Raw genomic sequence first — 25,009 nt, forward strand, 5'->3', positions numbered from 1 at the left:
CTACCTTGGAATCAATTGCAGTGGCAAGGAATTTGCTCTGCCTCTCAGTGCGGGTATCGCTGGTGGTGCAGGAGTCAGATCACTCAGCGCTGATGAACCATCCAACACCAGCGGTACAACATCCAGTATTGCACCAGTCCCCTCCCTCCCGCACAGTCTGCCCATCAGTACTGTCCAAGGGGAAGACAGCAATGATGGTGACTCTCCACCTGTTGCCAGGTTTTTGGCACTGGCCCCTGACACTGTCTGCAGCAGCCCCTCCATGCTCGGAGGAAAGGGAATCCTCTTCATCAGACTTGGAGGTGGAATTTTATCTTGCAACCTTGGAGCAGAACCTGCCAGTCCCCACATAGACCCTCTCTCTCCTTGTACCATAGTGACTCCACACAGAATCTACTATGGGAATGTGGCCAGGAAGCCATTGGGATCCATCCCCTTATCAGTGGCCCTTTTGGAACCCCCACAGTTTCTCCCCAACTTCTAGATCATTCTCTGATCGTGCCTACTTAGTGGCCTCATCCAGGCAGGGTGAGTCCTCACACCAAGATGCCCCATTTTCAATGTTCTGTCCTGGGCTTGGTACCGAGAATCAAGAAGAGGCGCTTGAGGGACCAGAGGAGCAGCCTGTGGAAAAAGTTTAAGTCCCAGTCTTAACTTCATCCTCATCCTCTCCAGACGAGGTGGTTTCCAGAGACATGTGCAACACATCTCGAAGAATAACAGTTACTGATCAGGTTAGTAACTTTTTTTTATCCCCATTTTACAGATAGGATGATGAGGCCCAGAGAGGGTAAGTGGTTTCCCCCAGATCCCCTGAGGCCCAGTCCAGTGCTTAGCCATTCTCATTAACTGCACTGGGGTTTGTGGAGGCTCCAGCCCATAGACTTGTAAACTAAGCAAATTTCATAACTGAGGCAGAAACAGGGTCCATGTGGAATCCCACAACGCAAGGTCATTTCTGTAACCACACGTTGAAGCATAAAACCTCTAAATAGGACAGATCTGTTAGGTCACCGAATCCACCCTTATGACAGGGTGCACTTCATTTTGACGGTGTATCTTCAGTGCAGGTTTTAGTGACTCCAGAGTTAGGGCTGTGCTAGCTGGCATTTGATTAGGCCTTGGAGACCGAACTCAATATGGTTGAGAGAGTAGGGACTCCTCAATTGTAGCCTGGAAGCTCTTTGGTAAGGCTGTGTGTATAGCAGAGGCTGGCATCAACCTTGCCTGTGTTATATGTGTTCTGGTTGACCAAATGAATTAAGGGAATCCAGATGTAAAGATCATTATGAAATCTTACTTGGAAAGTCTGTTTCTTGGTTGGAGCCACTTTCCTGTGGAGTGGTGACTTGCTGTGAGAACATAAAAAGAATGTGATGATTTGGTAATGGATTGATTTGGGTTGGGGGTTCTCTAGGACCTGGTGATTGGTCTTATGTAGAGCTGGCTAGGAAATGTCGATTCATCGACACCAAAACTTTTTGTGGAAATATATCCATTTTCATTAAAAGGTTTCTCAGGTCCAGGATAGAATTGAGAGAAGGAATGAGTGACTGCCGGTGGTTTCAGGCTGTCACCTGGGATGGGGCATGATATGGAGTGGGAACTCAAACCTGTGTCTCCCACATCCTAGATGAGTTCTCTAACCACCAGGGTAGTGGCTCTTCTGCAGAGGGTCAGTTGGTCTCTGTTCTTTCACAAAACAAAGTTGAAAAGTCTAAGTTTCATTCCACAGCAGAACAAATGTTGAAGTCTCAAAATGTTTTGAGACACTGAATTCTGGTTTCTCTGCCAGCCCTAGTCTCATGCAACTTCACATCAAAATTTAATTTCCTGGGAAGAGGGAATTAAAAGCATGTAAATAAAATCTGCAGATCACACTATATTGGGAGTAACTGCACATAACCGGGACAGAGAATTAGTGAACGGTAGAAACATGGAGCAGAAGAGAACATGAAATTAAATTGGGAGGGAGGGAGGGACAGTCAAGTGCTGAGATACTGAAATAAAAATAACCTGAAAGGCAAATATATAATAGGAAGAAAAAACTCAGGCCGCAGAAATGTTGACTGAGTGGACAGCAAGCTAAACATGGGTTTGTGTTGCACTATAGCAGCAAAAACTGGCCAGGAAAATTCTGGACTGCTTCTGCAGAGGCAACAACTTCCCAGAACAGCACGTTACTGTCTCTCTCTCTGAATCCAATGCCACCATATCTACCCTTGTGCCTGCAGTTTGGGGACCTCATTACCAGACAGTTACTGGCAGATTGGAGGGATTTCAGTGAAGAGCAATAAAAATTATCAGGGGCTGCAGGAATTGACATAATGAGGAAACCAGATGAGAAGAGTTAGATATTTATAGCCTGGGTAAGACAATTAAAAGGTGCAGTGGGGGGATGCACTGACCTAAAACCCTCCTCAGTTTCTAGTAACATTTCAGAGTCTGCGAGGAGGAGCACTTGACTTTGCAAGGGCTGTCAATCTGGCGTTCTTTAGCAGCACTAAACCCCCAAGTTAAAAGGCTCAGGTGGGTCTACTCTGGCAGCATTGACACTGTCAAAATGTCGCTGCTATGCCACCTTTTTTAAACAGTCTGTTACGACAAATATTGACACTTTGACAGTAAAATTACAGAAAAAAAACCAAAACCTTTTTTTTGAGCACTGAGATCCTCTGTGGGAGCAGGGCACAGCTGGGCAAGTGCAGGGAGCCAGTCCCTCACAGATTCCACGTGGGCCCTGCTTCATACAAGAGCTCCTTTGGTTGGGGTGCGGTCATGCAGATGCGGGAGGAGCCTCTTTAGTCTTTGGGCAGCGGTAATGCCATTCCATGTGCTCTGACCTGAGCAAAGGGGGTGGCTTTCCAAAGTACGCAATCTGACCAGGTGAGTGTCCTGCCCTCTTGTGGCTGGCGAGCTGGGTGGATGGTTCTTGGCCCAAGCTCTGTGCTGACTCAAACCCCTTTCAATCCCATTGAAGCCAATGCCTGGAATGCAGACTGGTGGAAGATTTAACGTCTCTTTCCTGCTGACCGCCTGCAGCTCACATTCTCTTGGATCCCAGACATACAGTAATAATGACACAGCTTTTCACATCTACAGTCCACCGGCCTTGAAATCCCTCCTGTCCTGCAGGAAGAGAGCGCATGTGGGTATTTTTATAACCACAAACTCATTGCTCACCACTGGAGTTTCCAGAGACTAAGTGACTTGGCCAAGATGACCTAGGACATCTGTGGCAAAGCCAGGAAGAAATCCCAGCTCTCTTACTCCCAGACCTGTGGGCTTTAGCCACAGGCCCATTCTTCCTCTCCCACATTCAACTTCCAGTAGTAGCTTGACACAGTTCAGGATTCTAGACGTGACGATGGGCACCACTGCAATACACACAATAAAGAGTGAACACTTCCCAAAGAAGGCCGAGAGAAGGTAGCAGGGAGCAATTAATGGCATTATGAAAACACCCTAGCACTTTTCTCCGTACCTGGATCTTTTCTCCTCTTCCTGCAGACTCCACTCTGTAACGCGAACAGGACATTCTAAATACTGCTACAGCTGTGGTGCGTCTAAGAGTTTATGGCAGTGTTTCTCAGTCCATGAAACTGGCCGCCTCCAGCTCGTGGCCAGGGGTCAGCATCAGCGAACCCAGAGGAAATGAAAACCTGGAGGGGTGCATGCCCGTGCTAGGAACTGGTCAAACCCTGAGAAATGCAGTCCCTGCCCCTACAACCGAGGTTTATACTGAGTTGGAATTGAAAGTGATCTAGCAAGAACCGGTGTGCGTGTGTTTTATACACACGTCTCTCTCTCACTCACACAGACACTCATTCTTGTATCCTTTCTTCCTATGTTTCTGTGTATTCCTCTGTATACGTGTGTGCATATATATATATATATATATATATGATGATTTTTATATATGTGTGTATACACACACACACACACAGGATCACTTAAAATCCCGATCTGTTAAATACCAAATATTCAATAGGCACTTCTTTTTGCGGAGCCCTAAGTTAAAATGAATCATGGAAAGAGAGAGAGAGAAATTGACATGTCGCTTTTGTCCTAAATGTCTCTAATATTCTTCTCATAAGAACTTTTTTTTAAGCTTGACTGCAGGCAAAACCACCCTAATCCCCAATGCGTTCGGATGGGAGCGCTGAACTCTTAGAGTCGGGATGCTATGGCAAAGTTGGAGACAGCTTGGTTCCTGTTCCCCACTTGACACAAAATACATCACAGCTGAAAATAAACCACCGCCAATGGAAGAGTGTGTGGGTTAAAGAGAGAAGGCAGAGAAATATCAGATCCCCTTTTTCTGTGTCAGATGGTAAAGTAGCTGCTCTGTTTTAATTATACCTGTGTGCAAAGGCCACGGCTGCTTTTCATCCATTTCACGGTAGTCTGACGTTCACAGAACAGACATAGCCTTGGGTGGTTGAAGGAAGAGATAGGTGGGGAACAGAGTCATCTATTTTTTACTACTCTTTGCAATGCTGTTGAGCTTTGATACGAGGTTCTGGCTGAGGTACGGTAATCTGATCCGGCGCTGTATTGATTTAAGCATCTTGGATTTATATACCTTTGAAAACGGTAAACTACATTAATTTGCTGTGTTTTTAAGGGAAAGTTATTTATTGAGAGGCATTTTTAACTCAAGTGCTAGAAGCCTTAAATCATTATAATAAATTCATGCTATTCAGGGTTTCTTACATTGTAATAAATTTGTTTTAACGTGAATGAGGAGATCCATGATTTCTTTAATATACGGTTATGTATTTCCTTTCAAAATGACACAGCTCACTATATCAAGTCAGAGAATAATAGTGAGAGATTTACAGTACTTAGGAATAACACTGCTTGGGCATGTGACATGTTAACCAACATTGGAGCGGGGTTTGGCTAATGGGAAGCCTCCCTCCCAAGTGACACAAGAGGGAGTTAAAAGGGTGGAAACAAGGCTTAAATGAGAAAATAGAAACCAATTACTTAGTTCAAGTTTAGCTTTTGGGTGGGAAGCTTGGCTTAGTAGCTACGGCTTTGTCCTGGGACTCAGGAGACCTGGATTCTATTTCCAGCTCAGTCACAGAGCCCCTGTGGGCTTGCTTTCCCTCAGCTGAACCTGGGGCTAGCCAGCTCAGGCCTCAGTCTGGTTAACGAGCCCAGCTGGGCTGCAGTAGATTTGTCTGATTGGCTGGCCTGCCCATCTGGCTGCAAGGAGTCAAAAGGTCTTAGTTTAAGCTCATCAACACCAGCAGGTCACTCACTGGCAACTCAACACTTATGCTCGTGGCTGTGATCTCTTCTTGTTGTAGTAGCTAGGCAAGGTACTAACAAACTTCAACAGGACTTTAATTTTTAAATTGGAAACCTCTACAGCCAGTGCTCCCAATTCTAATAATTACAAGCAACATCTAAACACCACACTTCTGTTACCTACCTCATTTCTCGCCTTGCTCCTGTCCGGCTCCAGTCTGCTCCGGCCCTGTGCCCTTGTCCAGCTTCTGATTCTGGTTCTGACCCTTCCTCCTGACTCCCAGTTCTTGTTCCTGGCTCTAACCGTTAGGTCAGCCTGCCCATGCTCCAGTGCCTGACAGTGTGACCTTGGGCAAGTCACTTTTCTCTCTGCCTCCATTCTTCATCTGTAAAATTGAGCTAATACCTCCCTGCCTCACACGGATGCTGTGAGGTTCAAATCCATCAAAGACTGTCCTCATTGCCAAGATAGATTGTGGTCTTGGCTGTTGATCTCTGATCCTGCACTAAACCTCCACCCTGTAAACCCACCACTCTCCAGTTCACAGGTCATTGTCATGGAATTAAGACAATAAAACACCTGGCAGAATTCAAATCATGTCCTTCTCTTACCTAAGTGGAGTCCATATCTCTGGGATGATGGAAATGCAACAAGCAGCTACGGTGTTTGAAACAGGTACGTGAAGAAGTGTCTGAAATAAATCAGCTTGTTCAGAACCATACTCGTGTCTTTATTAGAAAACAAGGCGCCCCATCATTGGTGCAGTGACTACGTCTTCAAGAGCAAGAGCCAGGAACTCCTGGTTTCTTACCCCACTTCCTCTTGATATGGGGTGCATCATTTAAATTTTCTGTTAATTTATCCCCTCTGTGGCACAGGGATCTAACTTATCTCCCTTACAGGGACTTTGAATGACTTCATTTAGTAAACCCTGTAGTACAGTTGCAGTGTGACCCTCTGTTATGGAGATGCAGCAGTGATCCATAGATTATAAAGCTAGAAGGGACCACTGTGATCATCTAATCTGTCCTCCTGCATAACACAGGCCGCATGGCTTCCCTGAACTAATTCCTTTTGGAACTAGAGCATGTATAAGGACAATGGACATCAAACTCAGAGGACGGGTAGGTGAAGTCCCCTCGAATGAAAATCAAAGGGAAAAAGGTGTTAAGGAGAGCTGGCCATTTCTCAGAGAGAGAATAGTAAAGATACAACAGCAAACTATCCTGAGGTGAGGGAAAGAGAGGAAGAATAGCAAGAGACCTATATGGCTGCATCAGGAGCTCTTCAATGACCAGAAAATCAAAGAGGAATCCCACAAAAAGTGGACGCATTGCTAAGGAGGCGTACAAAAGAACAGCACCAGCATGTAGGGATAAAATCAGAAAGGCTAAGGCACAACATGAATTATGCTTAGCAAGGGTTATACAAGGCAATAAGAAGAGTTTCTTTAAATACATTAGGAGCAAGGAAAAGACAAAGGAAAGTGTAGGTCCACTACTTAACAAAGAAGGACAGCTAATAATGGATGATATCAAGAAAGCTGCGGTGCTTAAAGGCTATTTTGCTTCAGTCTTTACTAAAAAGCTTGATTGTGGCAGGCGCTTTGTACAATTAATATTTACAACAAGGGGAAAGGAACACAACCCAGAACAGGGAAAGAACAGGTTAAGGAATATTTAGATAAGGTAGATGCATTCAAATCAGCAGGGCCTGAGGAAATTCACCCTGGGGTACTTAAAAAACTAGATGAAACAATCTTGGAACCATTACAGATTATCTTTGAGAACATGGATGGGTCCCAGAGAACTGGATATGGACAAACATTGTACCTATCTTTAAAAAGGGGGAACAAAGAGGACCGGGGAATTGTAGAGCAGTCAACCTAACTTTAATTCCGGGAAAAATACTGGAACAAATGATCAGCCAGTTTGTAAGCACCTAGAGGATAATAGGGGGATAAGTAATAGCCAGCATGGATTGGTCAAAAAAAATCATGCCAAACCAACCTAATTTCCTTCTTCGACAGGGTTATTGGCCTAGTGGATGGGGGTGAAGCTTTAGACATGATATATCTTGATTTTAATAAGGCTTTTGTCAAAGTATCACATGATATTCTCCTAAGCAAACTAATGCAATGTCTAGTTTATGTTACTACTGTACGAGGGGGTGCACAACTGGTTGAAAGACTGTAATCAAAGATAGGTTTCAGAGTAGCAGCCGTGTTAGTCTGTATTCGCAAAAAGAAAAGGAGGACTTGTGGCACCTTAGAGACTAATAAATTTATTTGAGCATAAGCTTTTGTGAGCTGTGAGAAGGGCCTAGATTTGATTTCATGGCAGTGGGACGTGCAGCATATGAAAACAAATTAGTATAGGTTCGCAAAGGACGACAGATACAAACGGCAGTGAAAGGGTTGGAAGGAATTTACACTGTATCAGTGAATAACTGCCGAGATAGTGGTGGGGGGGGGGGGGTTAGCATTCCCCATGTGTTTACAGGTGAATGATAAATAGGTTGTACTCTGGGCTGCTTTTAATGCTACCAAAAGCCGGCACAGATAAATGTAAACAGTTTTGCCTCTATCAGTGTGGTGTTATGATGCCATCCATGCCACTAGACAATTTCTATAAAACGGGATTACACATGACCTAGAGCCCAGTGATTATGTACAGCTAAGGCTTAAAGGCCAGGTCTGAGGTGTGTGGTTTTTTTTAATTCCCCTGCACAGAAATGTTGTGCAGATAAATCCCGATAAGCCCTGCTCTGAAAAGCCTCATTCCTGAAATGGCTGAAGCTTCTGTGAAACCATCCACTATGCTGGAGGCATCCAGGCATTTGAGAGATGTGAAGAGGAAAAGAACTGGGAGAAAGTCAGATTTGGCTTTCCAGAAATCAGTGCAAAAAAACATTTTTGGGGGGTCATCCTCGCTGAATTTGTTCACATGAGCCTGCTCTCCCCTGTCCTCATCCTTACATACAGTCTTTGACAGGTTTCAGAGTAACAGCCGTGTTAGTCTGTATTCGCAAAAAGAAAAGGAGTACTTGTGGCACCTTAGAGACTAACCAATTTATTTGAGCATAAGCTTTCATGAGCTACAGCTCAATTCATCGGATGCTCATGCTCAAATAAATTGGTTAGTCTCTAAGGTGCCACAAGTACTCCTTTTCTTTATACAGTCTTTGAGTTTCAAGTTTTGAACTAACCCCAAAAACTCAGAAGTGAAACTTGTAACAGGAGCAGTTGGAGTGAGAAGATATGGACTTGTTCCAACATCCTTAATTGCAGTATACTATTTAGCCATTAGAAGTCTCTGTGTTCTCTCTTCCAGACAGGGTGTGGTCTCTGGTAAACAAAGGAAGACAAAGCCGGAGCTGGAGCTGTGTGGCAGCCTATTTGTTTGTAGTTGTTGTTTATTTTGATAAACACTCCCTGTTCAAGACCAACTGTGATTCCAGATGATATGACACTGACCCCTGCTATGCAACAGGGTTATTGAACTTTGTCTCTCTGACCCAGGTTATGTAACTGTGGCCTAGAAATAAAGTCCTCCTGTGGGTCTGACTTTAATATAAAACTCAGCCACATCTGCTGAGTTTCACTTGATTTCAATCCATCTTTGCTTGAATCTGAGCCCTGATTTAGAATTATAGAATTTCAGGGTTGGAAGGGACCTCAGGAGGTCATCTAGTCCAAGCCTCTGTTCCAAGCAGGACCAATCCCCAACTAAATCATCCCAGCCAGGGCTTTGTCAAGCCTGACCTTAAAAACCTCAAAGGAAGGAGATTCCACCACCTCCCTAGGTAACGCATTCCAGTGCTTCACCACCCTCTGTACTCAAAAGCAAAACACCAATTGTCACGAGACTCAGGACACAACCGTGAGAGTTGGCCACACTGCCAGCTGCTATTGTCTTTACCTGAAATCCAACAATGGTGGTGCTGGTCAGTGACTTAGCCGAGACTGATTCTAATTCACACAGAACTTATTTAAGATTTTGAAATCTTAGATGTTCGGAGCCATATTCTGATCCGGTTTGACTGCGATGGAACTTTTGCTCAAGGGCATTTTCAAAGTGGTCTAAGGTGCAGGGCTACCTCTAGAATTTGACAATTGATCTCAATGTTTACATGTAAATACACACGCCACAGGGTTGTCACAATCTGTTTAAACACAAAGCAATAGTCAATGCAATGTGATAGACTGCATTTGCAGATCTTTTTGCACGGACGGAGAACCTCAAAAGATTTGGTTGAGTTCAGATGAACACCCAAAATGTTGAAGCTTTCCTGAATATTATCCTGTGATGGGGTGGACTAGGACCTGAGGCCACCTTCTGGACGCCTTGTGGCCCTGCCACACCCCACCCCAGAAAAGGGCAGTAGAGAGGGCCTGAGCAGCTGTGTGGAAAGCAGCCAATCAGTGCCCAGCAGGCTAGTATAAGAAGAGCTGCAGGGCCAGAGTGAGTTCAGGTCCTTCCGAGAGCTAGAGGAGTGTGGATGGTGCGTGGCTGGCTGAGGGAACTACAGAACCCCGGACAGGGCAGTGCTGCCAGAAGCTGGGGAGAGCAAGAAGGAGCCCTGAGCTGGTTGCTGGGACTCCATCGGGACAAGGCCCTGAGGTAAGGGTGAAGAATGTGCAGGAGCCACCAGGAAGTGGCCCAGGGAATTATAGCAGCCACCCAGTTTATTTAAAGGGATAGGGCTGCTATCTATAGGGTCCCTGGGCAGGGACCTGGAATAGTGGGCGGGCCTGGGTCCCCCCCCCACAAGCCACTGGGAAAGTGGCCTCCACTTTGAGGCACCCCAGAAGGGGGAATTAAACTCTAAACCCAGTTGAAGAGCTGGGTCCAGAAAGGCAAAGAGGGCAAAGACATTGCCTCAAGGGAAGGAGCCCTGGGGCACCACTCTATTCTGGAGCAGGGACAAACTGAGAGAGACGTTACAGAGGGCCCTGAGAGAGGCCCCTGTTGGACTTGTTGAAGTGGAAAAAGGGATAAAGGGGATTTGGATGCAGACATCTTAGTTTTCTTAGGAATTCAGGCTAACTCTAACAACGCGAGACTTTAAGGCAGGGCCTGGGCGAGTGGGAAGTGAGTAGGAAAACTGTAAGAGATGCTGTTTTAACCTTGTGTTAGATAAGAATGGAACACAGACTGTAGCAGGAACTGCTGAGAAAAGTAAGATATCAGGAAGGAATATGTATAAACAAGACGCGGCTGTTGATCATTATTGTATGCAACAAAAGGTATAAATGCTTGCCCTAATTGTTTATCTGGAGAAGATCTGCCTAAGGATGGGGGACCCCCTGTCCGACCGCAGTCTTCCCTTGCAATTGCTTGAGAATAAAAGTGTCTCTGACTTGTTGCTGACAAACGCAGAGTGAGGACATGTTTTCTTCCACAGACTTGTACCCCGAAAAGAGTTTGCTTGTCTTTTCTCTCACAGACAGACTGTGTATGACTTGGCCGGAGGGCTGAGACGGTGAAGGCTCACCACGAACAGGTAGAGAGAGAATGCGGGCACAAGCACTTGGCCAGGGGGCGCTCGCGAGAGGTTAGTGCAACGCCGTTACATATCCCCAAATCACGTATTTTAAAAAAAAGTTAACCAAGCTTTTTTTGAATCTCCAGAAAAGTTTGATTCTAGTTTTGAGTGAAGGTTCAGATCTGTGTGGCCAATTAGTTATCAAGGTAATAAGTATCTTATCAACACCTATGACAGAGTCTTCTTCTCACCCGTCCGCAGTCATTTGGCTGTGAAAACGGATGTTCCAGAACATCCTGCCCCAGATTTTAGAAAGGGGCTCGTGCTTTGGGTTTTCTCAACTTTTTAGTGCCTAGTTTGAGACGCTTTGCAGAGTTCTTATTGTCAAAGGCTGGGTGCTCAGTACTTTCTGGAACTCAGGACCCTTCAAGGTGTCTGAAGTTGGGCCCCTAAAATCTGAGGCATCCAAAATTGCTAGTCACTTTGAAAATCTTGGCCTCTGTCTGTAAGGATCAGCTGCTTCCCTGAGTCTGTCTCCCAGGGTCATTGACACCTTTTGCAAATACGGCAGTGAGGGTAGGTTACGTTACATACCATAACTGCAGCATCAAGGGGCTCACAGAAATTGTTCCTGTAGGCCCTGAGCCAGGGCAAGTCTACATTGTATTCCCAATTTCCAAAGTTAAAAGTTGCCCCAAAATATCCTTTTAATCTCTGATCTTAACTGTGCTCAGCATTTAATCACAGTGATCCAGAGTCCAACAGCATCACTGCTAGAGGCATTAAGCACTTGGAAGCAGGAGTAATCGATCCAAGCTGTTGTAAAATGTGGTCAGTAAGTCATTTCCTGGTTACACTTTAATGATGCGCAGAACGAGGGGGCCGTGACAGCTATTTTATCTTTATTCCAAGAATGCTTATTGATTACTATTATTTGTATTACTGGAGCGACTACAGACTCCAGCCTAGATCAGGGCTCCGATGTGTTGGGTGCTGTACATGCACACAGTAGGAGACTTTCCTTGCCATGAAGAGAGTATTATCTGAATAAACAAGAAAGAGAGAGGATGGGACAACAGAAGTACTCCTATCCCTGCCCTACAGATGGAGAACTGAGGCACAGAGAGACTAAGTGTCTTGACCAAGGTCACAGAACAGGTCAGTTTCAGAGCTGGGAAAGGCACCAGGTTTCCTGAGTCCAATCCAGGGACCTATCCACTAGTCCACACTGCCTCTGATTTAGGACTTCCTGGCTTTCAATCCTGCATTCAGAATACTCACCCATCTCTCACTGTCTAACTGTCCTTTCCCTGCCACATTCACTGACCCCAAAAAGTCTGTGTAGACCAGAACACTGCAGCATGTAAATGGCAACTTCAGAACTGCACCTTCTGCAGCGTCACAGCCTGTCGACTAGCTAGAGCAAGGTCTCAACAGGAGCTGGCGTTGCCAGCATAGTCTGTGGTTTCACTTTACCCCAGCCTTGGCTAGAGCGTTGGGGACTAATCCAACCATCCTCCAGAAGAACAGATTTGAGTTTCTTGAGCTGGAAAATTAAACAATTGCATCATGCAGCAAAGCCAAAAATTAATCACGGAAGAAGGGGTTCCCCATTTACAAACTCCAGCTGCATTCAGACGGATTCGGGTGGCTTCACTACGTGCTTTGCTGAGCCCTGATGTCCTTCAGAAGCAAACCACTACTTAGCCATCCGGGCGAATGGCGTGCTTTCCGAGTACACCACCAATGGTGGGTGTGTGTGTGTGATTTCTAGTACCTCCATACAAATCAGCTTAGCAATGGCAACGTTTGCTGGTGGAAAAAGCTCCAAGTGCTACCCATCGCTGCTCTGTTCTGAATGCCAGCCAGAGTGCCTGCCGGAGCAGCAAGAACTGACATTAAACAGCAATGTGTTTTTGCGAGACAAACTGTTCAAAAGAGCTATTACTGTTCCGGGCTCCGTGCGTGTAGATAGAGGTGCCAGGCATGCGGTGTACGTTCTGTTTAGACGGAGTGGCAACAGTCTATGCTTGAAGCTTTCCTGGATACAATCTGAACGGTTCAATTGGTGGCATAGATCCAATACCCCCTTGTTGTCACAGAGAGAGCCTCCTTTCTATCTATCTTAAGTACATATAGGGTCCTCGATTGCCAAAATGTCTGAGTGAATCACAATCTCAATGGATTCATCCTCCCTGCACCTTTGGTAGGTAGGGCAGTGCCATTTTATGAGTGGGGGAAACTGAGGCATGGAGAGGCTACGTGACTCCCCCAAGGTCCCACAGGAAGTCTTTGGCAGAGCAGGGAATTGAATGCAGAGGTCTCCCAAGTGCCATGTTGTGGCCTAGCCACAAGACCAGCCTTGGTCTCTGTGCCCAGTCTATAGCGCTATGTATAGTGTGCTGTCTGTGATGAGAGAGGCAGGTTTTACTGTGTAGCTGCTTTAACAGCCCAGCACTGGAGTCCATGGTCCATGTGTGGCTTTCTTTAGTGCACTTCCCTCTGGCCTCTCCTCTTTCCGGGTCTCTCTCCTTCAGTGATTTATTTTCACGTTAGTTATTGTTTTCTTAATTGCTAATCAGGTTGTGCTGCCGAATGGTGAGTTATTTCATGGTAATTCTCGAGTTGCTCCTCTGAACACCCTGGAGCTGGGGCTGGGCTAACGCCAGGCTGAGTTGCTCTGAGCAACTGGAAAGGAAGATGGGCTGGGATGGAAGGCCCTGACTGTCCCCCCAGCTCAAGACCACGGGGGCTTCAGAAAACAAGAATGAGCGACCTGGAGACATGCTGAGTTTGGTTCCAGTTTCTGTTGATTTGGCATTTTGACCCTGTTCAAATTTTAGTGCCCACTAGAGAATGATGCAAGGAGGAAACCAGCTCTTCCCCTGCCACCAGCTTGAGCTATTCAAGGTGCTGATTTCTTGCATGATTGAGTCTTGGTCATCTCAGGGGCCACTTCTCTCCTGGAGCTCCATTATGCTTTTCCATGAAGGGAAACAACAAAAGAAGAAAGAACAAAAGTAAAGTCTTCATGAGAAAGCGCAGTGTGTGTGATCTCTTCTGTCACATGCTGCATCAACTCTGTCTCGGTCTGCTATAGCCATCCCTGGGTGAGACAGGGTCCAGGACATTGCGTAGGAAAACGTCAACCAGGACAGAAGCAGGAGCTAGGGGCTGGGATATATTCAGTTCTCTAGGGACACTCTAGGAACAAAGAAAGCATAGGCTGAGGTTGATGTTTTGTTTTTCTTTAAGTTACCCAGAGAGGGAGTAAGTTTGGGCTATGCAGACTCTGTCTGAAGCCATGTGGGAAGGATGCTTGTGTTAATTGCACTACCAGGGCAATGCTTGCCTTACCCAGTGCCAGATGTTTTCTAAGCAGGAATCCCTACAGAAATGCAACTTGTGACTCTATAGTGGGAGAAGAGGGATGCCTGCATGCTAGAATTGGAAGCAGGAGGAATATATTCTCTCAGAAAGGGGCAGTGTGGCCCAGGTGCTTGGACGCTGGACTGGGAATGAGGCAACTGGGATATGTATTGAATTATTATGCGGCCTTGGTCAAGTCACTTCACCACTCAATGCCTCAGTTTCCGCAGCCATAAAAGGGCAATAACAACACTTCCCCTCCTTTGTAACGCCCTGTGGGCCCCTCAGGTGGGGAGTGCTAATGGGAAATGCAATGACTTTCATTACTGTACAATCACTAGTGCATTCACAGGGACACATTCATCCCCGGTGCTGCTCCCTGGCGGCAACGCTGGTTGCTGATGTGCGGCATCCAGGAAGCCTCCGATCTTCCAGTATCTTCGGGCCCCACTCCAGTGCATCAGGGACAAGCTGATTTCACCCATTCATGCAGACAATCCTCTGACAGAAATGGAGTTGGAGAGCGTCCCGGGCAGCAATCACTCACAGCCTTTTCCAGAGCCGGCCGAACAGCGACTATCTCCATCCAAGAGCTGACCTGTCTTGGATCATCACTTCCGTATCAACTTCAGCTCTGCGGCGCATGCTGCCGCATTGGCTCGGCACGGCAGTGGGTGAGCCATCTTTTGTTTGTTATAACTGCATATTTATAATCTGGTAGCACATGAAAGCCCCAGTCAGGATCAGAGCTCCACTGGGCTGGGTGCTGTACGAAGAGACAATCTCTTCCCTGAAAAGACAAAAGCAGAAAAAGGGGGAGGGGATACAACAGGCAAGCCACTGAATTGAATTGTAGGACTGTGTATTTTTTTTACTGGAGGTAGAGAAGAGGACTATCCACAGCTTTTCACCTGTCCATTACCAGTAGGCTGAGTACTGGTGGCATCACGACAGAGGTGAGTCTGAAGGAAAGATTTGAAGGAGGCTATTTGGACTTTATCGGGGAGTTTTCCCATGCTTAAGGGGCAGCATGAGAAAAAGGTCAGAGTTGTGTTGTTGCAGGCTTCATCAGGGCTCTGTTGCTGTTGAGCTGAGATTGCTGGAAGAGAGGATCACCCTGGATGCTGGCTGACCACCTCTGTTCTTGGACTGGTGTGTGTGTGCGCACGTAAAACAGTTGCACTTAAAATATACCCAGACTCCACATCACTGATTTCTCCTCCGTTGGGACCAAGGCCCCATACATCAGCTATTGCTCAGCAGAGGTGCATTGCTGGTGTCAGAAGAAGGGGGAACAGGTTTCTCTGGGAGAAGCTGACTGGTGGGAATGCTGGGGGGACTGCTGGCAGGGTTGACATCTCAGTAGGTCAGCTGGGACAGGTGGAGCTAAGCGATGAAGAGCCTCAAAGGTAAAGAGCTGAAGCTTGTGTGTGCCGTGGAGATGAAGGGGAAGCCGGTGGAGAAACTCAAAGAGGGGGCTGATGTGCTCAGACCGGTGAGCCAAGAAGGTGTTTTTTGCTGCAACCATCTGACTAGGCTTGAGGGGAGCAAGCGGCAGCCGGCGAAGACAGAAGATGGGAGATTGCAGAAGAGCTGAGGGCTTGGGTGGGAGTTCCGCCTACACGGGCAGGTTTCTGAGACGTAAGGAAAAGTAGCGAGCAATGGCCTGAATAGGTAGGTCCGGCGAGCGGGCCAAGCTTTTCCTAGCAATGTCTTCTTTGCGTTCCCCCACCCTCCCCTGACAGCCTGTTGTGCCTACGCACTGCAGGGCACAAGCTCTGCGCGTTGGCAAGCTTAAGAGACTCTCGTGTCACATCGGTATCTCTGGGTCTCATCATCGGGGTGCGATCCTGGCACCCCTGGATCTTAATGACATAAATGAGACACAAATAACCCAGGATACGAAGAGTGCAGGAGAGGCCTTTGTCAGATTATAGGCCTTGCCCAGGGGCTGGCTGAGTTTCTGTGCGGGGAAGCGTGTACCAGGGAGGCCTGGAGCCAGTCAGCCCTGCCCGCTACACCTGTGCAGGGCATGGGATGTCTGAGGAAGAGAAGCCCAGCGGCTGCTGAGGAGGAGGGCAGACAGGCTGCTCCAATGTGGAACAAGATCCCGAGTTTGGGCGAGGAACTAACTGAGGGCAGGCCTGGTAGGAGGGCAGGCCTGACCCAAATGTTAGACTCGATTGTAGCCCAGGCGCAAGGGGCTACACTGAGAGACAGGCTGCTGCTGCTGGGAACTTGCCTGTAAGAAGAGGGCTGACGGGTCTGCTCTTTCGATGATGATTGCAGACTTGGTGGACTAAGAGCTCCTATTATCCAGGAACGGGTTGGACATTTTGCATTGGCTTGGCTGGAGGGCCCAGTCACCTTTACAGTGGGAGAAGGCCAAAGATCATTGTGGGGAAACTGAGGTGGAAGTGCCCTGAAGGGGGGCTCTGGGATGGTGAGTCTGGTACCATCCCCAGATGCCTTTTGCTGAGGATTTCTCAGTTGTAGATTAGGTTGTAATTATGCTTTATATCTTGTGAAAATAAACAACATCTTAGCAACATGAGGCCCTGCTCCAGCCCCTGCTGTTAAACCTTTGCTGAGAAGTGGGCGAGAGACCAACAATCGCTAGTGTAGAGAAGCATCATCCGTCGCAGCCAAAGGGTCTGCTCTGAGCGCCAGAAACAGCCTTGAACCAATCCCTCCCACAGGGATCAGTTAGCAGGTGCCCTGATACGAGGGTGATGGGTACATTAGAAATGCCGAGGTAGATTAGATCATTATCAGTAGCCACAATGGGGGTCCCTTGAGCTAGGAGCTGTAGACGCACCTCGTGACAGACGGCACCTGCTCTGAGGAGTTTACAGTTAAAACAGACAACAGAGAAAGGAAGTATTATGACCCTGTATTACAGACAGGGGGCTGGGGCCCCGCGAGATTACGTGATTTACCCAGGGAGTCTGTGGCAGAGGCGGGAATTGAACCCAGATCTCATGAGTCTCAGTTCGGGGCCATCTTCATCATGAAAAATCCGGTTACTTGGCCTGCCAGTGACCCACCATATTCCAAAGCAGTTGAATTACCCGCAACCTGTCCGTGACTCCCGGCGTGTCCAGAGGTAGCTACAGGGTGGAAATCATGCTCTACCTGTCTCCATTTGAAATGTCTCTTCCAATTTGCTCTGGAGAGAGCAATGCAAAGGTCTCACAGACTGAACGTCCGGATCCCTGCTCAGCTAATGCATGAGGACTGTTTTCTGAGGCACTCTTCGTCCCTCAATGCCAAATAAATGTTCTCACAAAGTCAGCCTGGACCACAGAATGCTTTTAAAGCCTATTTTTTTAGTCACAGGAGCAGCGAATTGACCTAGGGCTGCTCTGCTTGGAGTTTGCTCTGAAAGGAAGGCAGGAAAAAACCCTGAACAAAGGAAGTTGTGTGGGGCTGCAGGACGGGACTGGAGTGCATAGCTGGAAGGTGTGTGGGGCTGCAGGATGGGACTGAGGCGCATGGGTGGAAGGTGTGTGGGGCTGCAGGATGGGACTGGGGCGCGTGGGTGGAAGGTGTGTGGGGCTGCAGGACGGGACTGGGGCGCGTGGGTGGAAGGTGTGTGGGGCTGCAGGACGGGACTGGGCCGCGTGGGTGGAAGGTGTGTGGGGCTGCAGGACGGGACTGGGGCGTGTGGGTGGAAGGTGTGTGGGGCTGCAGGACGGGACTGGGGTGCGTGGGTGGAAGGTGTGTGGGGCTGCAGGACGGGACTGGGGTGTGTGGGCGGAGCTGTGTGGGATCCGGGACTGGGACAACAGGGGGCTGGGGCAGTGCTTTAAGTGCACCTGGCCAAAACGGGTCCCAGACCCGAGAACCTCAGTGTCTAAGAAGTGAGCCAAGTGCCTGGGGACTCCATCCTTTTAGTACCACTAGGGGAAATGCCTCTGACTGGCTGCCTTCCCCAGGGCCCCCCCTGGGGAAAAGCCCCCAATAGAGGTACTGCAGGAGGCAGACAGCCCTCTTCCCCCTACCCCCCAGGAACCAAAGCCATCCTCACAGGAGAGGAATGGGGGACAAAGAGCCCCACAACTCAGGGGGTCTCCTGCCCCTCCTCCCGCCTCCCCTCCTGGGAGTAATGGGTTGGTGCTTCTGCTTCTCCCTCTCCCTGCCCTGCAACACCTGCCTGGGAAGGGGCTGAAGGGGAGAGCCCCTGGAGCTGCCCCCACCCAGCCTGGAAGGGGGAGCACCCCAGGCCTGGGAGAAGGGGATGAAGACCCCTGGAGCTGCAGGAGGGCAGAGATGCGGCTGGGGATATGAGTATGGGTTGATAGACGCTTCCCCACTCCCGTTTTCAGACCACTGAAAGCTCTGTCTGAGAGAGTGTTACAGCGCCAGCTCGAGGTATGTTGAGTGACGCCACCTCAGCCTTTCCTCTTTTCAGGCCTCCAGGTGAGCAGAGGTGGGGCTTGCACAGTGCTTGGATGAGAGATCTCCAAAGCAGCCCCAGATTGCTGTAGGAAGGGCTCTGGTTCCGATCCCTACGCAAGCCCTCTGGCCTGCAGCCCTGGCCAGCTGGCATCTCATTGTAGAGCGTTAGAAGGGAGAAGAGCAACCCAGAGGGGCGAGTAGATTCATAGATTCCAAGGCCAGAAGGGACCATTGTGATCATCTTGTCTGACCTCCTGTAGAACACAGGCCAAAGAGCTACCCCAAAATAATTTCTAGAGCAGATCCTTTAGAAAAACATTCAGTCTTGTTTTAAGATCGTCAGCGATGAAGAATCTACCACCACCCCTGGTAAATGGTTCCAGTGGCGAATTACTCTGAGTTAAAAAATTACACCTTGTTTCCAGTCTGAATGTGTCCAGCTTCAACTTCCAGCCCTTGGATCATGTTATACCTTTCTCTGCCCATTATTACATATTTGTTCCCCACGTAGGTACTTATAGACTGGGATCAAGTCACCCCTTCACCTGCTGGAGAACTCCAGATGGGCAGACGCTTCATAGAAGAGGGAGCTCTCGGCCACCATCTGAATGAGTGAGGCCACATTTGCATTTCAGGTATGTGACAGTTGGGGGCATACTGGTTAAAATACAGCAAAGTTTTGAATTTGGGGGCAATCAAGTGCTGCTATTCCCACTGGGAAATGAAAGGAGAAGAGAACTGCACCAAATGTTCCTGAGGTGAGTCGTCACCCTGACTAAGACCTCAGTCAGACCCAGTTGGATAAGGGAGTCTGGCTAGGCCTGAAGAGAGAGAGAGACCAGAGCTCCGGTCTTGTGTGTGGAATGCTTCTCTGGTGTTAAGGGTCCCATATACCACTGATCCCTCTCAGCACAGAGGCAGCTTCAAGAGACTCGGCAGTTTGGAAGTGGTGGATGGAGCTGAGCCGCCAGGCAGCACTGCCCTTAAGGGCAGCAGATGGACCTGCCTGAATTCTTGGACTTCTGCAGCCCTGGACAGCAAACTGTCAGTTGGAGAGCTGGGGAGAAGGGAAGTGGCTAGAATGCATTAGCCACTCTCAGCTCTTAGAGGACTGAGGTTGGGGTGATCGACGCTCTGGGGAGTTGGAGACTTGCCTACCAGCTACTGTTAATTTATTAATTGTTGCCTTCCCCAAGTTTATTCTGTGTCCCCTTTACCTCCCCCATATAAAGTTCTCTTTGGGTTAAACTCTGGTCTCAGTGCTCAGCCCAGGGTGGTCTATGCAGTTTCTCGGGTTTCAGGATGAAGGGTTTTTGCGTCAGTGTTGTTTAAGCTTTCAGAAAGAACCACTAGAAAACGGGGCCCGCCCCTTTTTGCTGCTGACAACACCTGGCAGAAGGGTTATGAGCAGATGGTCCATGACTCTTCCCTCTGGTTCACTACTAAGCCAGTGCCCCACCATGGAAGGTGTGTGGGGCTGCAGGACGGGACTGGGGCGCAGTGTTGCTGGAGCCAATGCTGTCTATTGGTTGAGATGTAGTGCTTGCAACCCTTAAAGATCCCATGGCTCTTTTTGTGAGCACAGGAGTGCGAGCTCAGTGTCATGGACGGGTTTCGGCTCCAGTGGTTACGTTCTGTGTCGCTAAATATCCCCTGCCATTTCAGCAGGATCCTTCATTTCCTCCCCTAACCTGTTGTGCAGTATTGCTAGACACTGCATGCTCAACCCCAGAAATGGTTGCATTCCGGTGCCGAGTGAAGTGCTTTGTCTATATGTAATTTGGGAGGTGCTACGTTATTTAAATGCAGAACGTTGTATCAAATGCACGGCCAGTTGGAACTTCAAGGCAGAGGAGACAGAACTCCAGCCCTCCTGTTCCCAACATAAAAACTCGTGCCACTTTAGTTGAAGGACAATCCCTGTTCAGCCCAGAACCTATGACCCTCAGTTCTGTGTCTTCCAACACTACCATGCGGAGTTACCAGCATGGGCACAAAATCTACTCCCCGTCCCCTTTACCATCTCAGCAATAAGAATGGAAAATGTAACGCCGACATGAAAGATGTTGCTCACCCTGGGTGTTGAAAGAAGTGGAGTTTCCCGTGGCTCCATTCTGACACGACAATTATTGGCAGAGCCCAGCAGGTGAATAGCAATAGCACTGGGGGATTGCTCAAACACAGTGGAAGGGAGGGATGTGTTTTCAGGGTAGTGATTCTCTCTCTTTTCCACACTGCTCCCACTTAGCTGAGATCTAGCCAGGATCCTTTTCCATTTAGCAATACAGGGAAGGCTGGATGGTCACGGTCCCCAGGTTGAGAGCCCATGGTGTAGTGTAACCAGCACCCCGTGACTAGACATCACCGGCTGTGGAAATCTTTAGACTGGTCTATATCCAGCAGCATCTGTAAAGAATTCCCATTTATGGTCATTATTACCAAGTCCTGCCTCGTCTCCACTGCCAAAACATATGTGTGGGTGGAGGGCTAGGAACCCTGTGCTCTGATATTAAGGTGATGGGCTGAGTATAGCAAGCCCCGCAGAGATAATTAGAAACCGGTGTCGTCTCTCCCTGGCTCAAGGCGGGGGCCAATCCATTGTCATCATTTCACAAGCGCTATCTCTAATTTTCCACCCCAAAAAGGAACAACAAATGATCACAGCAGCAACAGCTCTGAGGAGTGCGGGACAGTTGCTGAGAAAGAGAGTGTTTATTAGGATCAGAGGGTTATGGAAAACAGGTGCGGAAAAACTAACTGCAAATAGCAATTGTTCCTTTTCTGCGGTTGGTTTTGCCTCCTCGGCATCGGGGTCCTTACCGGAGCAATCGTTACTGTTAATGATTTTAGCTTGTTGGCTATTATCACATTTTGTGCCTGGGGATTGCAGCTGGCTATCTCAGCTCTGGCAGGCTTTGACAGCAATCAGCTTCTTCCTGCTTCACACTAATTTTCTCCAGGGAAGCCAGAAGAAAATACTTTTTTCTTCTTTTCTTTCCATCTGTTTGTTTCGGCAATTCTCGGCTTCGGGTTCCTTTTCTATTCCCCCTTCCCCCTCGGTCTGTTCAGTGTGGGAGGCTGTGGAATCGTTACCATTATATGTTGTTTGGGAGGCGCAAAGGGGAATCCACAGAGCAAGTAGGCCAACTCCCCACAAGGGGCCTCCGGAAGAGGTGACAGTCCAGGAGTCCAGGAAAACTGGACCTAAAGACAGGGAAATAGCCTCAGTGCAAAACATCCTGAGTCTTTCAGGTAATGTTGGCTGTGTGTGCATTTCCCCAGCACTATGCAGAGCTTCCTTTTTGCCCATGTTCAGAGGGGGGGAAAGGATCATTGTGGTTATTTTATGAAAAATGTAAGTGGGTCTGTTGCACCAGCTCAGCCTGGGTTCAGATCATTCACAGCCCTGAGTTTAATATTCTCTTTTTTTCCCCTTTGCAGTTTTATATTATTCAAAGCAAATCAGGCAGCCTTTGAAGAGGAGCTCAAAGCTTTTTTTTTCTTTTTTTTTTAGGGGGAAAAAAGAAAACCCCCGCAAGTGTCTTTTCCCTTCCAAGACTCGAGGAATTTGTACACCAAGGAAGAGCTTCTTTGGCACTGTGTTAATTTTGGGTACATAAAAGGCAGGGCGGGTCTGTATTTTTCAAAGCCTCAGAGTGACTATTTTCCTAGACAGACGACCTGCAGCTCTTACTCACACAAGCAATTCCCCTGAGGTGTTACAGGGCTCTGGGTGGAACCATCTGGGTGCTGAAAGTGACCGATTGTGAGCCTTATTGAGCAGCATTCATTCCTCAAGCAAAACTCCCACAGGAACTAATAGATTTTATCAGAGTAAGGAGTGCTGTGGAATAGGGCCCTATGGGACAGATCCAAAGTCCAGTGACTTCCATGGGCTTTGGGTCAGGTCTTATGTGAGTTGGCACGCGGCTGCCCTCTGCTGGCTGGAGTGTCAGACACGTTCACATGTGGGTTGCCACGTCACCCTGTGTAGAGTTTAGGCCAACAAGGTTTTGCTCCTAAAGGCAGCTCAAGTGCCAGGGCCTTGTGTTTTGCAGCCAAAGGTCCTGATAACTCTTGCTGGTACCACGAGTGTGCAGGTCAGCTGGGTGAGCGTGGCGTCTGTCCTCAGTTGAGGGCCAGAAGGCTCTTTTGCAAGGCAGGCCATTGGGTTGCAGTCGCCGGTTGACTTTGGCCTCTGCAGGAGCTACTCTCCTGCTGCTGCAAAGAGCTCCTGGGAAGCCCTCCGATCGGCTGCCTTCTTCACTGCCCCAGTGTGGTGGACACAGTGCTGTAATATTCTGGGATTGGTGATATGGAATCAAGTTATGAATACTGTATGTGACTGGTCAGGGAGGCAAAGTTACTGTACATTGGGTTCTTAACCTTTCCTGTATGAATGTATTGATCTGGCTTAATAGGGAGCTATTCATAGAATCATAGAAGATTAGGGTTGGGGAGACCTCAGGAGGTCATCTAGTCCAACCCCCTGCTCGAAGCAGGAGAACACCAACTAAATCATCCCAGCCAGGGCTTTGTCAAGCCGGGCCTTAAACAGTGCTTCACCACCCTCCTAGAGAAATAGTGTTTCCTAATATTCAATCTAGACCTTCTCCACTGTAACTTGAGACCAGTCCTCCTAGTTCTGCCATCTGCCACCACTGAGAACAGCCGAGCTCCATCCTCTTTGGAACCCCCCTTCAGGTAGTTGAAGGCTGCTATCAAATCCCCCCTCACTTTTCTCTTCTGCAGACGAAATAACCCCAGTTCCCTCAGCCTCTCCTCGTAAGTCATGTGCCCCAGCCCCCTAATCATTTTTGTTGCCCTCCGCTGGACTCTCTCCAATTTGTCCACATCTGTTCTGTAGTGGGGGGGGGGCAAAACTGGACACAATACTCCAGGTGTGGCCTCACCAGTGCTGAATAGAGAGGAATGATCACGTCCCTCAATCTGCTGGCAATGCTATTACTAATACAGCCCAATATGCCGTTGGCCTTCGTGGCAACAAGGGCGCACTGCTGACTCATATCCAGCTTCTCATCCACAGTAATCCCCAGGTCCTTTTCGGCAGAACTGCTGCTTAGCTATTGGAAAAATGAGCAGGGAAGCAGCACAATAGCTATAGATAACCTCTCAACAAACACTTGAGGGCAGTTACAGGACAGTGGCCTATTTCCAGACTCCACATGGAGGTTACATGTTTGTTCTGCCTCTGCTGGGAACTAATGGAACAAAGGGCTACAAACAGTTGAAAGGTGACCTATTCTCTGAGAAGGGAGGGGATGAAGTCTGGTGTGTGATCAGCTGTCCAAGTGTGCATAACCCTATGTACTGCTCTGCCTGGCCTTTCCTCCCCTGCCATGGAACAGTTGCCTGGATTTTCCGAGCATGCACTGAATAGAGACACAATTCTGCCATGTTGTCCATCTGGATGTAATAACCCATCATTGTAAAAATAGGGTAGATGGGACCCCCCCCCCCCGAAAAGCGTAGAGATATGGAGGCTTCTCTGGACCTTTGCAGGTGCTTCAGGAGTTTCAGTCACCATCCATCTGTTATGTTTGCTCTTGTCTGATACAGGGAGCAGAAAACAAGCCATCAGATTGTGGCTTGGGTTCATTGGCTCATCAAAAGACTTGTGGTGAGCCTGATTTAAATTTGAGGTTTCCTCTACCTGTAGTGGATGCTGCTTAGTTCTGAGGTGCAGCAGAAGTGGTGAGGATGTGAAAACCTTAAGAGAACAAATACTGGAGATGAGTCTTCCTGCAGAGAGGTTAAACACAAGGACCAGTGCAAGAGACCCCTAGTGTCCTAGCAGGTTGGGATGAAGGTAGCCAATAACTAATTCATTGGCTCAGCTATTGCCTCAAAAGCAGAAGCTCCGTTTGAATGCAGTAGGTTTAAAAGTGGTTACCTTATGCCATTGATACAGATCCTGATGCCAAAACAGTGCATTTAAGTGACACACACTCCTGGGTTGGAGTGGGGGTGGGAGCTTATTTTAATTGAAGGGGAGAAAGAAACATCAGTGTCTTGGGACTGGTGCCTTGAGAGAAAGAGTCTGTCTGGAGACCTTAGAACACGCAGGGTTCAGAACGGCCGCCGTGTTAGTCTGTGTCCTCAAAAAGAACAGGAGGACTTGCGGCACCTGAGAGACGAACACATTTATTAGCGCATGAGCTTTCGTGGGCTACAGCTCACTTCATCGGATGCATCGGATGCTGTAGCCCACGAAAGCTTATGCTCTAATAAATGTGTTAGCCTCTAAGGTGCCACAAGTCCTCCTGTTCTTTTTTCTTAGAAAGCTGGTCTGCTTTAGTTAGTGACTAACCTATTGGTGATAGGCAAACCGGAAATCTCTTGGTAGAAGGAGATATTAGATATGGAAGTTGGTGTTATGTCTGTGTGAAACACGGCCTAGTCGATTCTATATAGGTTCCTATTTTGTCCTCGTAACCGTTGTCTCTGAGTGACATCCACTAGTGCATTAAG

At 48.1% G+C, this 25,009-nt stretch overlaps 1 long non-coding RNA gene across 3 annotated transcripts in view; it reads left to right on the top strand.

Moving 5' to 3' along the window:
- Positions 1-9,986: 9,986 nt before the first annotated feature.
- The window catches only part of LOC119566665, a 43,873-nt gene continuing 28,850 nt past the window's right edge, over positions 9,987-25,009 (top strand). The window contains exons 1-3 of one of the 3 annotated variants that reach the window (XR_006291199.1): positions 9,987-14,790; positions 14,997-17,578; positions 19,029-19,152. This is a non-coding gene — a long non-coding RNA (uncharacterized LOC119566665). The other 2 variants (XR_006291200.1, XR_005225956.2) reach the window with 2 other exon arrangements.

This window comes from Chelonia mydas, chromosome 5 (genome assembly GCF_015237465.2).
Source record: "Chelonia mydas isolate rCheMyd1 chromosome 5, rCheMyd1.pri.v2, whole genome shotgun sequence".
Taxonomy (NCBI): Eukaryota; Metazoa; Chordata; order Testudines; family Cheloniidae; genus Chelonia; species Chelonia mydas.